Below are 15,691 nucleotides of genomic sequence, written 5' to 3'. Positions count from 1 at the left end.
AATGGATTTTATCACCAAGCTACCAAAGACGGTGGGCGGTTATGATACTATTTAGGTTATTGTTGACCGTCTCACCAAATCCGCACACTTTCTCGCTATGAAAGAAACCGACAAAATGGAGAAACTTGCACAACTTTACATTAAGGATATCGTAGCCCGACACGGTGTACCGTTATCGATTATCTCCGACCGAGATGGCCGTTTTGTTTCTAGATTTTGGCGTACTTTGCAGGAAGCGTTGGGAACGCGTCTAGACATGAGCACCGCATATCATCCTCAGACCGATGGGCAAAGCGAACGCACGATACAAACCTTGGAAGATATGTTACGGGCTTGCGTTGTCGATTTTGGAAAAGCTTGGGACAAGCATTTGCCATTAGACGAGTTTTCATACAACAATAGTTATCACGCGAGTATTAAAGCCGCACCTTTTGAAGCATTGCATGGCCAAAAATGTCATTCTCCTCTTTGTTGGGCCGAGGTTGGCGATGCACAAATCACCGGACCCGAACTCATTCATGAAACAATCGAGAAAATCTTTCAAATCCGAGATAGGCTTAGAACGGCCCGTAGTCGTCAAAAGTGCTATACCGACAAAAGATGCAACGACCTTGAATTTCAAGTCAGTGACCGCGTAATGTTAAAAGTCGCACCTTGAAAAGGTGTAATCCGTTTCGGAAAACGCTGGAAACTAAATCCGCGGTATATTGGTCCTTTCGAAATCTTGGAACGTGTCGGAACCGTTGCTTATCGTTTAGATCTTCCGCCTCAATTGAGCTCTGTTCATCCTACTTTCCATGTATCCAACTTGAAAAAGTGCCTTACCGAACCCGATATCGTCATCCCTCTCGAGGAGCTTACCATTGATGACAAACTTCATTTCGTGGAGGAACCGGTTGAAATTGTGGACACCTCTGCCAAAACGTTAAAATAAAGCCGAATTCTAATTGTCAAGGTCCGTTGAAATGCCAAAAGGGGACCCAAGTTTACTTGGGAAAGACAAGATCAAATGTAAAGGAAGTATCCTTATCTATTCGCGAATTCGGAAACGCAAAATCCCGAGGAAGAAACAACGACTACTACGCCTACTTAAATTTCGGGACGAAATTTCTTTTAAGGAGTAGGTAATGTAACATACAGTCTTTTTCTGTTTACTTTCCGTTTATTCATTTTAAAGTCCGTCATATGTTTATAACATCTCCTGTTGATACGCGTTTTAAATTATCTCGCTTAGGTAATTCACGCACCCGTTTCCAAAGTTAAGGGACTAAGTTTGACAAAAGAGCAAAGAGGTGACTAGGTCAAAGAGTCAACTTCCCCTCCATTCATTTATCCATTCATTTTCCTTTTTCTTAATTAATTACACATTTTTCTCTCAAAACCCATACAAAGATTCATCATCTAAATCTAATAGAGCAAGCTTCACTTCAAACAAATTACATATTTGAGATCCTTGCAACCTCCTCTTCGATTCCATACCGATTTCATTACATTTGGGTAACTTTCTAAAATCACTAGATTTTGTGTTCTTGATGTTTTTAACTTATAAAGTTGTTAATTAGTGTCTATGGCTCAAGTCTAACATGAATATATGATTTATATGCTTGATCTCGTTGTTTAAATGTAACTAGCATGAACTTGAAAAGTGTGTGTTTGATTTTGAGTTTTGGATGATTTAATGTTGTTGTTATGATAAAGTGCAAGTATTAAATGTGTTCCTAGTATCACTAGCTTCAATTTGATGTGTATGTTGCTTTAGAAAACTTCACTAATATGATTATTAATTTTGTGGTTCTTGAGTTAGGGTTTGATTGAAGTAAAATAAAATTTTAATGCATTGAATGCCTTGCAATGTTGTTTGTAAGTGTTTAGTTGCATTGTATGCGTAATTATCTACAAAACGGCGTATCATATGAGTGCATTTAATTCCCGAATCATGATTGTGCATTTATGAACTTGAACATTAATGATGAGCATTAATTGAGCATTTAATTTGGAAAGTCGGTTGTTGCAAATGATGTTTTCAATTGGTGAAATGTGGTTAGTTGTATTCCTTGTCAAAATACCTTTTCAACGATATAAGATACGTGTTTTAAGTGTTTACGGTTCGTAAATTATGTTTGTTTGAAGTTTGACTCATTTGGAACACTTGAAAACTGCCAGACTTGCTGAACCGAGAAATGGAGCGGCGCGCCAAAACCCCGCGCGGCGCGTCATTTTGGACTGTCCCAAATTCTTTTTGATTTTCACGTTTTCACCCCCGTTTACTCGTAACTCCGATTAACATGAAACTTGGCCAACATGTTTGTATATACTTTCTCATCATGGAAAAATTGTCGAATACCCGACCCGACCCCGTTGACTTTGACTTTGACCGAGTTTGACTTTTAGTCAAACTTAACCAAATGTTTATGCGATCGTTCTAACATGCTTTTATACTTGTATCTTGCATGAAACTTGACAATTTGATTAACATGCTATACAATTGAGTCGTAACGAGCCATAGGACTAATTGAACATCTTTAACCTACCGTGTTTACCTATATTGATACAAACCTATTTGTTTAGGTCAAGACTAGCATTCGTTCTTGCACACGTTTACTTGTTGAAGTACTTTTTCATACGTGCACTCAAGGTGAGATCATAGTCCCACTTTTACTCTTTTGAACTTACATTTGGGATGAGAAAACATAAACGTTTCTTTTTACTAAGTGAACACAAGTACAGGAAAACAAACATTCTACATACGAGTTTGAACAAAAATCCTCAATTCGATTATCATTAGTTACACTTGCCGGGTGTAAGCGAGAACTTATGTTATATGGCCATATGGGTTTGACAAACCCTCATTCAAACGGTTCGCTACCATTTACGAATGGAATATATTTTCGAGAAACAGTGTATGTTCGAACACTATTGTGATGGGGTTCTATGGAAGGAATGTTAAGCATTAATAATTGGGTGCTCGTGAATATTAACTTTTGGAATGTATTACTATTATATCAATGTTACAAATCTTGTGGTTCACTTGTACTTACTTACTTAAACCTATGATTTCACCAACGTTTTCGTTGACAGATTTCTATGTTTTTCTCAGGTCCTTGAACGTTTTGTGATACATGCTTCCGCTCATTACTTTTGATACTTGCTTGGATGTCGAGTATAGATGCATACGTGGAGCGTCTTTTGGCTACTTTTAAATTGTGTCGCATATGTTTCAATTGTACTTTAAACTTTGCTATGTAACTAGTTGTCGAACTACTTTGTAAACCTTGAAACATCTTTACTATTGAAATGAATGCGACATACTTTTGGTCAAACATTGTTTTAAATACTTACGACCACGTAACGGGACCTAAGTAGACGGCGCCGTCAATGATGATTTTGTCGGGTCGATACAGTAGAATGTATATATAAGCTTATAAGCTTTTGTTTTAGACAATATTGGAAGACCATAAGCTATAGAAACTTAGATCCAACATAAGTGTATGAAGTTATAACTAGAAAGTTTAACTTCCATGTTCTTGAACTTACAAAGTTTAAACTTTAGTTCCAAGAAAAATGAGATCAAGTTTAACTAGTAATACTTGACCAAAATTAAATAAATCACTAATTGAAATACTTACAAAATAAAGAAATAAACTAAAGTTACAATTAATAAGTTCATGTGTTTCATACTTAAGAAGATTCAAGCCAAAGCTTGGATCTTAAGACAATAAACCTTAAGTTTTCAAAACATGAACACAAGTAAGATCTTAAAGCTTATGAACTTTAGATCTTTAAAATACTTCAAGTGTAGAATCATAAGCTAACAAGCTTAGATTCTTGTTCTTGACTTCTCATCAAACTAAGGATGGAAGAAACAAGATTCATGAAGATACAAACTATAAAGTTTGATCTTGAACAACAATAACAAACTAGTAAATTGATGATGAACTTGGTGATTTTTAAAGGAAAAAGAAGAAAGAAAAATAATGTTGTTACTTACAATTTAGAGAGAAAAAGAAAGAGTGAAAGTAGTGTAAGAATGAGGTGTGTGTGGAATGAGTTCAAACTAGTAAATAAGTAACAAAAAAAAAATGGAACTCCCTCACCCACACAACTTGGCCGACGGTTTAAGGTGTCCAAAAGGGGATGGTTAAGTTGAACTTTCAAGTATGGGAGAGTGTTGTATGCTAGGAAGAGTAATAAGTTAAATGCATGGAAAGTTGGTGCTTGCATGCTTGAACATTTGTCTCATCATTTAACTTAATTAATCTTGTTTAAGCTTAAAGAATCATTAGCATAATAGTGGGCTTACTAGTAGTCCATTAAGTGGTGTAGGGTGGGCTTCCAAGTCCAATAATATAAGCTCAAGTATAAGTAAGCAACAAATTAGTAAAAGACCAAGTAATTAACTACTTACATTAGTTAATTAGAAATAATTAATAATACTTAATTATGAATGTAGATAATATTCGAAATATTATTCGTGAAAAGTGCGCGTCGAAAAGACGAGTCGGGACATGGAAAGTCAAATACGGTAACAAGTAAAATGTATAAGAATACATTTAGTACAACACAAGTATTAATAATAAATATTAATAATATAAGTCGGAAAATCCAGGGTCGTTACAAACGGCGCTGGTCCCCGTGGTTTATTGTAAATTATGTCGCTCGTCCCTATTTTTTTAAAATTACATCGTTCATCCATGTGATTTTAAATATCAACGATGCTGGTCCCTGTGGATTAATATTATTATTATTATTATTATTATTATTATTATTATTATTATTATTATTATTATTATTGTTATTGTTATTGTTATTATTATTATTATTATATTATTATTATTAATTATTATTTATTATTATTATTATTATTATTATTATTATTATTATTATTATTATTATTATTATTATTATGCATTAATATTATTATTATTATTATTATTATTATTATTATTATTATTATTATTATTAATTATAATTATTATTGTTATTGTTATTATTACATAGATCTAATTGCATCTCTTATTTTCAATTAATTTGAAATTTTCTATTTTCTTAATTCACAACCTTACAACATAGATACATAATTTTCGTTACTGATCAACATATGTATTTTAATATATTAATTCATTATTTACGGTTCTATCATTTATCTATTTATTATATACTCAGTATTTTAGTATATATCTTTACACGTTAATGTAATCTTAAGTATGGTTAGTTTTGGTAAGTCAATTGTAAATTTTTGATTATTGCACTATTAGTCTAAATATTTTAAATGGATAGTTAAATTATGAGGGTAGTGATTGCAATTAGAATTATGCAGCAGCAGCAGCAGCAACAGCAACAACAACAACAATAACAACAACAACAACAACAACAACAACAACAACAACAACAACAATAATCCACATAGACCAGCGCCGTTGATATTTAAAATCATAGGGACGAACCATATAATTTTAAAGAGATAGAGACGAGCGACATAATTTACAATAAACGACAGGGACCAGCGTCGTTGATATTTAAAACCACAGGGACGAACCATATAATTTTTAAGAGATAGGGACGAGCGACGTAATTTACAAAAAACTACAGGGACCATTGGTGTAATTTACTCTAAAAATATAAATTACGCCGTACTACTTATGAAAAGCTTATTTTTCTCTCTCAAACTTCTATCCATCCTTTTTTTTCTCCTCCCTAAACCGACCCCCAATGCCACCGTCGCCCAACTCTGCCAAACGCCTCGGCCCAACTTTGCCCAACGCTGCCAAACACCATGGAATCGTCTTTATAACCACCTAACCGTCTCCCTCTCACAGATCTAAACACCTCCGCATCCGTCGATCACCATGAAACCACCACCATCGCCTGTCTTCTTCTTTTTTGATTTAATCCGGCAACCATTAACTACCAACCTTCTTATTCAGATCTACTCCGAGTTACGATAAATCATCAAACATCGTACGCATCACTACATTCAGAACACAATTTCTGACCAAACCTGCAAATTTCGTCTATTTACAACAATGGTACCTCATCACGTGCGCCACTCTCGCCTCCGGCAATTTTATTTTTGAACGGAAAATCCTAATTTATTACTAGAAATATATAGTTCTATCGTTACTGTCCATAAAATCATAAGTTGATTATAAATACTTTTTGTTTTTAAATTCATGAATCATGATAAATACTCAGTATCAGTATTTTTATCATCCATCCATGGACTTCTTTTATCTAAAATGAAAAAGAAAGGTGATGTTACTCGTTTAGGAAGAAGAGAAAGCAAAACAGAGTTCTACCACCTGCATAAAAACTTGTACCTTAATGTAGAAAATTATGTAGAAAATGAATGGTGTAGAATTTGCATTGGGTTTTACAAAAGGCTCACAAAATGACACTACTCCAATTAAAAAGGCTGTAAAAAATTGAAAAAGTAAGGAAAAGATCTGACACGAAATGGTTAAATTATTCTGAAACCAAGAGAAATTAAAAAGACAAAATTTCATTCCTCGTCCCTGAACTTTACATCAACTTTGACTGCTCGTCCTTTTTTTTTGTGCATCCCTCGTCCCTAATGTATCATAATTCTACATCCCTCGTCCTCCCGTCTATTTTCTGTCTATTTTTCCGTTAAATGAAGTCATGTGCTAAGCATGTGAGGGTATTTTAGTCTTATTCTCTTTTTCCCCTTCACCCCTTTGTCTATATATAATAGAGATATACAGATACATATATAATACAGATCTAAAAATTCAATTGATGAACTCAGGCATCAAAAACACTTGAATCTTCTTCATAAAGCATCGAATAACACATTTGATGAAGCAATATCGATCAAACAGCATCATAGAACTCGAATTTGATCATGAACAATTTGGTTGACTTTTTACTCGAAGTTTGACCTTCAAATTCGAGCTCAAATCTTCGAGTTGAGATATATAATTTTGCATACACCATCACGAGATGAATTACAATGATTCTACATTTTTTTTTGAAAGGCAAGCTTGCATCAGTCCGGACCGAAGCCTAGTCATCATTTGCACACACACACGCGCTTTCGGGTAGGAAACCCGAACCACACTCTGAGGATCCGGCACTTAAACCATCCCGAGGGGCAGGCGGGCCGGATCTTAGTCCCATAGTGGGTCGGTAAAACCTTCCCTTTGGGCCACCTTCAAGGAATATATTTCAATTCCTAGAGCGGGTGACGAGGCTCGAACCCGAGACCTCTAGCCCTGCGAGTACACAAGTGTAACCACGGTACCATTGAAGCAATGCTTCGTTGGTATGATTCTACATTTTTACATTTCTCGATTTCGTTCCGAATTGAATCGGAGACTAAAACAGTTATTGTTTTCGGTTTGGAACGAACTCGATCCGATTTGATATGATGTTGTTGTTGTAAAGCTATTACAACTGATCACGAAGGTTCAAATTATGTTGTAAATCATTGTGCTAACTTCAATTTGTTGAATGAAACATCAAATAAGGATTTGTGATTTTGAGCTAAATAAAGATGAAGATGAATATATAAACTGTAACTCGAAAAGAAGATTGAAGAAAATGTCGGGTCAAATCGAAAATGGTCTTTGGTCAAACAAAGAAGTTGTTGAACAATTGGAAGATTCAATTGAAGATCTGAAAAGTGATGTTGAAATAAAGAAAGATGAAGTCAACACGTTAACTGAATACATCAGAAACCTTGAAGTCAAAATTCGGTTATCGAATCAGAAGCTGCATACGCTGAGGGGTAATTCATGGAAGAAGAGGAATGAATTTGATTTTATTAGGGTTTATGATTTATGATTTTGGGACTAATTTGGATATTGAAGAAGAAAACATAATTACACTCCTCGTCCCTGTAATTTAATGACCTTTTTACCCCCACATGCTCTGCACGTGATAGGAGGGTAACGGCAAAATAAACAAAAAATAGACGGGAGGACGAGAGATGTAGATTTCTGATACATTAGGGACGAGGGATGCACAAAAAAAAGAAAAAGAACAGGGAGTCAAAGTTAATATAAAGTTCAGGAATGAAGAATGAAATTTTGTCAATTAAAAAACAAGTCAAATACCATGGTTTATCTATAAGTACAGTCCCAACCGAGTCACAATCATCAAAATAAACGCAACATCCGGTTGCATCCGAACATTCCCTCAAAACCAAACCCTGTCAAAGAACCATCCATAAATTCTACCAGATCTTGACACCTGTCATCAACTCACCTGATCACCGCCCGATCTATTTAACCACACGCGTACCCAACTGGCAACCGTCTATTGCCAGTCACCTAAGGGCTATTACCGGGACTTCCTGTCACTCTTCCCATCTCCGGTCCCGCAAGATACATAAACTCCAATCGAAAACTGCAATTCTTTTTCTTCAGAATCAGAATCACAAAGGTTAGTTTTTTGTAAATCTTTTATTTTAAAATGATATTGTAGCACCATTTTGTAATTTATATGTCATTTATATAAATTAGCTTAAAAGTTTATTAATGTTTGTGTTAATTCAATTTTACGATCAATGCCAGAAACAGTAGATCTTTGAATTTGAGCTGGAACGAGTTGTTTTATTTTTTATACTGAGTTGTGCATTAACGGTATATGAAAGCGATGTTGTTATACAAATTTGATTCATTTGTTATTACACTTAATTCTAATTCTAATTCTAATAGTAATATTTAAATTGGTAGCTGTTAATCCATCTTTTTTCTTTGAAATTACGCCATTTTAGGAGGTAATTTCGAGTAAACTTGGTGTTTATTCGAGTATACATTTGTTAGCTGTTAAATTAAAAATTAGGTTTCATTATTGAATGAAATTAGTGTTTCTGTTGTTACTGATTTTGCTCTGCTCTCATTATAATACACACACACTTACATATTTCATATTTATATTTATTTATATATACATGTAAGAGTATATATATATATATATATATATATATATATATATATATATATATATATATATATATATATATATATATATATATATATATATATATATTGGTAGGATCAAGCGGGAAGTAACCATTCGGGGGGAAGCGGGGGAAGCAAAAACTTTTTTTTTTCTTCGTTTTTTGAAAAAACTTTGTTCACGAACATTATAGATGAGATGAAAATATGAACATTTAGTAGAGACACTTTGTGATAAATGTTTTTATTTTGGCGGGAAAATGCTCGAAGAAGTAATATATAACAATTATCGTATTTTTCGAGCGTATTTTGAGGTTTTAGCTATTGGGGTTTAGATACTATGGTTTACATATTAGGGTTTAGAAATTTAGGGTTTAGGGTTTAGATTTAGGATTTAGATTGAGTTTTTAACACGAACGGTTTAGGGTTTAGGGTTTAGGGTTTGGTGTTTTTGGTTTATTCCATAAACCCAAAACACCAAACCCTAAACCCTAAACCCTAAACCCTAAACTCTAAATCGGGCTAAATTTTACTTCACAAAACATGAAGAAAAAAAACGTTCATATTCTTCACGAACAATATTATCTTGAATGTTATTTTTGTCGATCATTTTCTCGCCTAAATAATAACATTCATCACGAAGTGTCTCTTCTAAATGTTCATATTTTCGTGTGATCTTGATGCCGGAAAAAAAAATTCAAAAAATATATATATATATATATATTTTGCTTCCCCCCGCTTCCCCCCGATTGGTTACTATATATATATATATATATATATATATATATATATATATATATATATATATATATATATATATATATATATATATATATATATATATATATATATATATATATATATATATATGCTGTAGTATTGATGTGTTTTGTTAATTTTCATTGATTTCAGATATTGTATGAGGAACACCAAAGTTGTTTAGAACCGATTTGATTTATATAGCTGTTGGTAACTGATATCAAGATAGATTAGAACACATGCGTTGAATAATTACTTAGATTCGAGCCAACTGTAGTGACCCGAACTTTTCCATGTTTATATATATTAATTGAGATTGATATTTACATGATTAAATGTTTCCAACATGTTAAGCAATTAAACTTGTTACGACTTGATTAATTGAAATAGGTTTCATATAGACAATTGACCACCCAAGTTGACCGGTGATTCACGAACGTTAAAACTTGTAAAAACTATACGATGACATATATATGGTTATATATATAGTTAACATGTTTTTATTATAAGTATGTATCTCATTAGGTATTTTAACAATGAGTTATATACATAAAAATGAGACTATTAATTTAAGAAACTCGAAAATGATATATATAACGATTATCGTTATAACAACGTCTTACTAGGTACATATGAATCAAATTAAGATATTGATACACTTGGTTAATTATGTTAAATGATAAGTAAATATATTATTAAGTGTATTAACAATGAAATACATATGTAAAAATAAGACTACTAACTTAATGATTTCGAAACGAGACATATATGTAACGATTATCGTTGTAACGACATTTAACTGTATATACATCATACTGAGATATATTATATATCATAATATCATGATAATATAACAATTTAACATCTCATTTGTTATAATAAACAATGGGTTAACAACATTCAACAAGATCATTAACCTAAAGGTTTCAAAACAACATTTACATGTAACGACTAACGATGACTTAACGACTCAGTTAAAATGTATATACATGTAGTGTTTTAATATGTATTCATACACTTTTGAAAGACTTCAAGACACTTATCAAAATACTTCTACTTAACAAAAATGCTTACAATTACATCCTCGTTCAGTTTCATCAACAATTCTACTCGTATGCACCCGTATTCGTACTCGTACAATACAAAGCTTTTAGATGTATGTACTATTGGTATATACACTCCAATGATCAGCTCTTAGCAGCCCATGTGAGTCACCTAACACATGTGGGAACCATCATTTGGCAACTAGCATGAAATATCTCATAAAATTACAAAAATATGAGTAATCATTCATGACTTATTTACATGAAAACAAAATTACATATCCTATATATCTAATCCATACACCAACGACCAAAAACACCTACAAACACTTTCATTCTTCAATTTTCTTCATCTAATTGATCTCTCTCAAGTTCTATCTTCAAGTTCTAAGTGTTCTTCATAAATTCCAAAAGTTCTAGTTTCATAAAATCAAGAATACTTTCAAGTTTGCTAGCTCACTTCCAATCTTGTAAGGTGATCATCCAACCTCAAGAAATCTTTGTTTCTTACAGTAGGTTATCATTCTAATACAAGGTAATAATCATATTCAAACTTTGGTTCAATTTCTATAACTATAACAATCTTATTTCAAGTGATGATCTTACTTGAACTTGTTTTCGTGTCATGATTCTGCTTCAAGAACTTCGAGCCATCCAAGGATCCATTGAAGCTAGATCCATTTTTCTCTTTTCCAGTAGGTTTATCCAAGGAACTTAAGGTAGTAATGATGTTCATAACATCATTCGATTCATACATATAAAGCTATCTTATTCGAAGGTTTAAACTTGTAATCACTAGAACATAGTTTAGTTAATTCTAAACTTGTTCGCAAACAAAAGTTAATCCTTCTAATTTGACTTTTAAAATCAACTAAACACATGTTCTATATCTATATGATATGCTAACTTAATGATTTAAAACCTGGAAACACGAAAAACACCGTAAAACCGGATTTACGCCGTCGTAGTAACACCGCGGGCTGTTTTGGGTTAGTTAATTAAAAACTATGATAAACTTTGATTTTAAAGTTGTTATTCTGAGAAAATGATTTTTATTATGAACATGAAACTATATCCAAAAATTATGATTAAACTCAAAGTGGAAGTATGTTTTCTAAAATGGTCATCTAGACGTCGTTCTTTCGACTGAAATGACTACCTTTACAAAAATGACTTGTAACTTATTTTTCCGACTATAAACCTATACTTTTCTGTTTAGATTCATAAAATAGAGTTCAATATGAAACCATAGCAATTTGATTCACTCAAAACGGATTTAAAATGAAGAAGTTATGGGTAAAACAAGATTGGATAATTTTTCTCATTTTAGCTACGTGAAAATTGGTAACAAATCTATTCCAACCATAACTTAATCAACTTGTATTGTATATTATGTAATCTTGAGATACCATAGACACGTATACAATGTTTCGACCTATCATGTCGACACATCTATATATATTTCAGAACAACCATAGACACTCTATATGTGAATGTTGGAGTTAGCTATACAGGGTTGAGGTTGATTCCAAAATATATATAGTTTGAGTTGTGATCAATACTGAGATACGTATACACTGGGTCGTGGATTGATTCAAGATAATATTTATCGATTTATTTCTGTACATCTAACTGTGGACAACTAGTTGTAGGTTACTAACGAGGACAGCTGACTTAATAAACTTAAAACATCAAAATATATTAAAAGTGTTGTAAATATATTTTGAACATACTTTGATATATATATGTATATATTGTTATAGGTTCGTGAATTAACCAGTGGCCAAGTCTTACTTCCCGACGAAGTAAAAATCTGTGAAAGTGAGTTATAGTCCCACTTTTAAAATCTAATATTTTTGGGATGAGAATACATGCAGGTTTTATAAATGATTTACAAAATAGACACAAGTACGTGAAACTACATTCTATGGTTGAATTATCGAAATCGAATATGCCCCTTTTTATTAAGTCTGGTAATCTAAGAATTTGGGAACAGACACCCTAATTGACGCGAATCCTAAAGATAGATCTATTGGGCCTAACAAACCCCATCCAAAGTACCGGATGCTTTAGTACTTCGAAATTTATATCATATCCGAAGGGTGTCCCGGAATGATGGGGATATTCTTATATATGCATCTTGTTAATGTCGGTTACCAGGTGTTCACCATATGAATGATTTTTATCTCTATGTATGGGATGTGTATTGAAATATGAAATCTTGTGGTCTATTATTATGATTTGATATATATAGGTTAAACCTATAACTCACCAACATTTTTGTTGACGTTTTAAGCATGTTTATTCTCAGGTGATTATTAAGAGCTTCCGCTGTCGCATACTTAAATAAGGACGAGATTTGGAGTCCATGCTTGTATGATATTGTGTAAAAACTGCATTCAAGAAACTTATTTTGTTGTAACATATTTGTATTGTAAACCATTATGTAATGGTCGTGTGTAAACAGGATATTTTAGATTATCATTATTTGATAATCTACGTAAAGCTTTTTAAAACCTTTATCTATGAAATAAAGGTTATGGTTTGTTTTAAAAATGAATGCAGTCTTTGAAAAACGTCTCATATAGAGGTCAAAACCTCGCAACGAAATCAATTAATATGGAACGTTTTTAATCAATAAGAACGGGACATTTCAGTTGGTATCCGAGCGTTGGTCTTAGAGAACCAGAATTTTACATTAGTGTGTCTTATCGAGTTTGTTAGGATGCATTAGTGAGTCTGGACTTCGACCGTGTTTACTTGAAAAATGATTGCTTAACAAATTTTGTTGGAAACTACATATTTTTAACATGTGAATATTATGTGATATATTAATCTCTTAACGCGTTTGATATTATGTGATAGATGTCTACCTCTAGAACAAGTCCCATTGACTCACCTAATAATAATGAAGAGTCAAATGTAAATTGGAATGATTCGTGGACTGATTCACAAGTTCCCGAAGAGGAACCGGAAGAAGAGTCGGAACCGGAAGAAGAATCGGAACCGGAAGAAGAATCGGAACCGGATGAAGAAATAGAACCGGTGGGGGAAATAATAAAACGGTTAAGTAAAAGAAAATCCTCAACCAACCGACCAAGGTTAATTATGGTCAATGGTGTTTCCGCCAAGGAAGCAAAATATTGGGAGGATTACCAATTCTCCGATGAATCGGATTCCGACGAGAATTCCGATGATGTTATAGAAATTACCCCGACTGAATTTAAAAAGGCAAAAGAAAATAATAAGGGAAAGGGCATAAAAATAGAGAAATCTAATTCCAACCCCGATGAACTTTATATGTATCGTCAACCCCCGAAGTCCTTAAGTTGTAACAATGACCCGGGAACCTCTAAACCACCAGGTTTTTCTAAACCAATGTGGACAACGACGGCTCGTATTAGGGGAACATCATATATCCCTAGAAACTTGGCAAAACGAACCAAAACTGAAGAAGAAGAAACGAGCGAGTCGGAATAAGATAGTTGTATTCGTGTGGTGTAATATATGTAATATAGTGTGCTTATGCTTTATGATATATGTAAAAATTGCTTGTATTAATAAGTATTTTTTTTATGAATCTAACTCTTGTCTATTTTACAGTTTAAAAACACAAAATGGATAGACAACCCAATATTTTAAGAGACCTACCCAGAGACATGATTGATGAAATCTTGTCTAGAGTCGGCCAGAATTCCTCGGCACAACTATTTAAGGCGAGATCAGTTTGTAAGACATTCGAAGAACGTTCCAAGAATGTCTTGGTTTATAAGAGACTTTCGTTTGAAAGATGGGGGATATCACATTGGGAAACCCATAAGTTACGATGTGTTTACTTTGACACATATATTGCGGGGAACCCAAATGCTATTTTACGCAATGGGTTAAGAAATTATTTTGACTCAATGTATCCGAATATAGGACTTCGTGATTTAGAAAAAGCGGCTAACATGCAACATAAAGAAGCATGCTATGCTTACGGGTTAGTAATATTCGCTTCTCACCAAAGTGAGAAAAAGAACATCGGGCTACAACTATTAAACAAAACGTTCCCACAAGTGACGGAGTCGGTAATTGGGGTAAGAAATGAGATTTTTAGGTTATTACGGGACTGTTGGACATTACGTAACCCTCATCCCTTTGACGACGTTACAACACGCTGTCTTATCAACGGCCATAACGGTTATGTTCCACAAGACCAAGGATGGGAAGTAATCCTAGTAAAACCAGAATGCATGACTTGTTTCTGGACGTATGAATTACGTGTCTTTATTGCCTTTGCTGAACGACTTGTGTACTAGCTAGAATTATCTTCACAACTATCTTGTATCAAAGTTATTGTGTGCTATATTTCATGCTTTATGTAAAATAAGCGGTATTGTAAGTTTGTAAAATATTGTATAAAAGCTTGAACGCAAAATATTATTACAATCAGTTTTTCATATAGAATTGTAGTAGTTGAATTGTATATTAGCTACTAAGTATGAACTTAACGGGTAGGTACTACCCGAATTTAAACTTATAAAACGCTAATATGAAGAAAAAGCTTTTATAAATGAGTTCATATTATGCTACGAAATACTATTAACTACTCTTAACATTCTGTATGATTAACTTGTTCCATTTGACTATTTTGAAGGAAATGGCACCGACTACTCGACACACCGTGAATATGAATGAAGAGGAATTCCGTACTTTTCTAGCTTCAAACATAGCCGCAGTACAGGCTGCGCTACATACCAACAATAACCTTGGATCTAGCAGTACAGGAAATCGTGTAGGATGCACCTACAAAGAATTCACTGCCTGCAAACCTTTGGAATTTGATGGAACCGAAGGACCGATCGGATTGAAACGGTGGACCGAGAAGGTCGAATCGGTGTTTGCCATAAGTAAGTGTACTGAAGAGGACAAAGTACGCTACGCATACCTTCACAGGTTCTGCGTTAACATGGTGGAATACCTATC

At 33.3% G+C, this 15,691-nt stretch overlaps 1 pseudogene; it reads left to right on the top strand.

Annotated features, from left to right (window-relative positions):
- Positions 1-7,560: 7,560 nt before the first annotated feature.
- The window catches only part of LOC139889940 (probable transcriptional regulator SLK3), a 49,932-nt pseudogene continuing 41,801 nt past the window's right edge, over positions 7,561-15,691 (top strand).

Source organism: Rutidosis leptorrhynchoides, chromosome 2 (assembly GCF_046630445.1).
Source record: "Rutidosis leptorrhynchoides isolate AG116_Rl617_1_P2 chromosome 2, CSIRO_AGI_Rlap_v1, whole genome shotgun sequence".
Taxonomy (NCBI): domain Eukaryota; kingdom Viridiplantae; phylum Streptophyta; class Magnoliopsida; order Asterales; family Asteraceae; genus Rutidosis; species Rutidosis leptorrhynchoides.
This window is presented reverse-complemented; position numbering and strand designations above follow the sequence as displayed.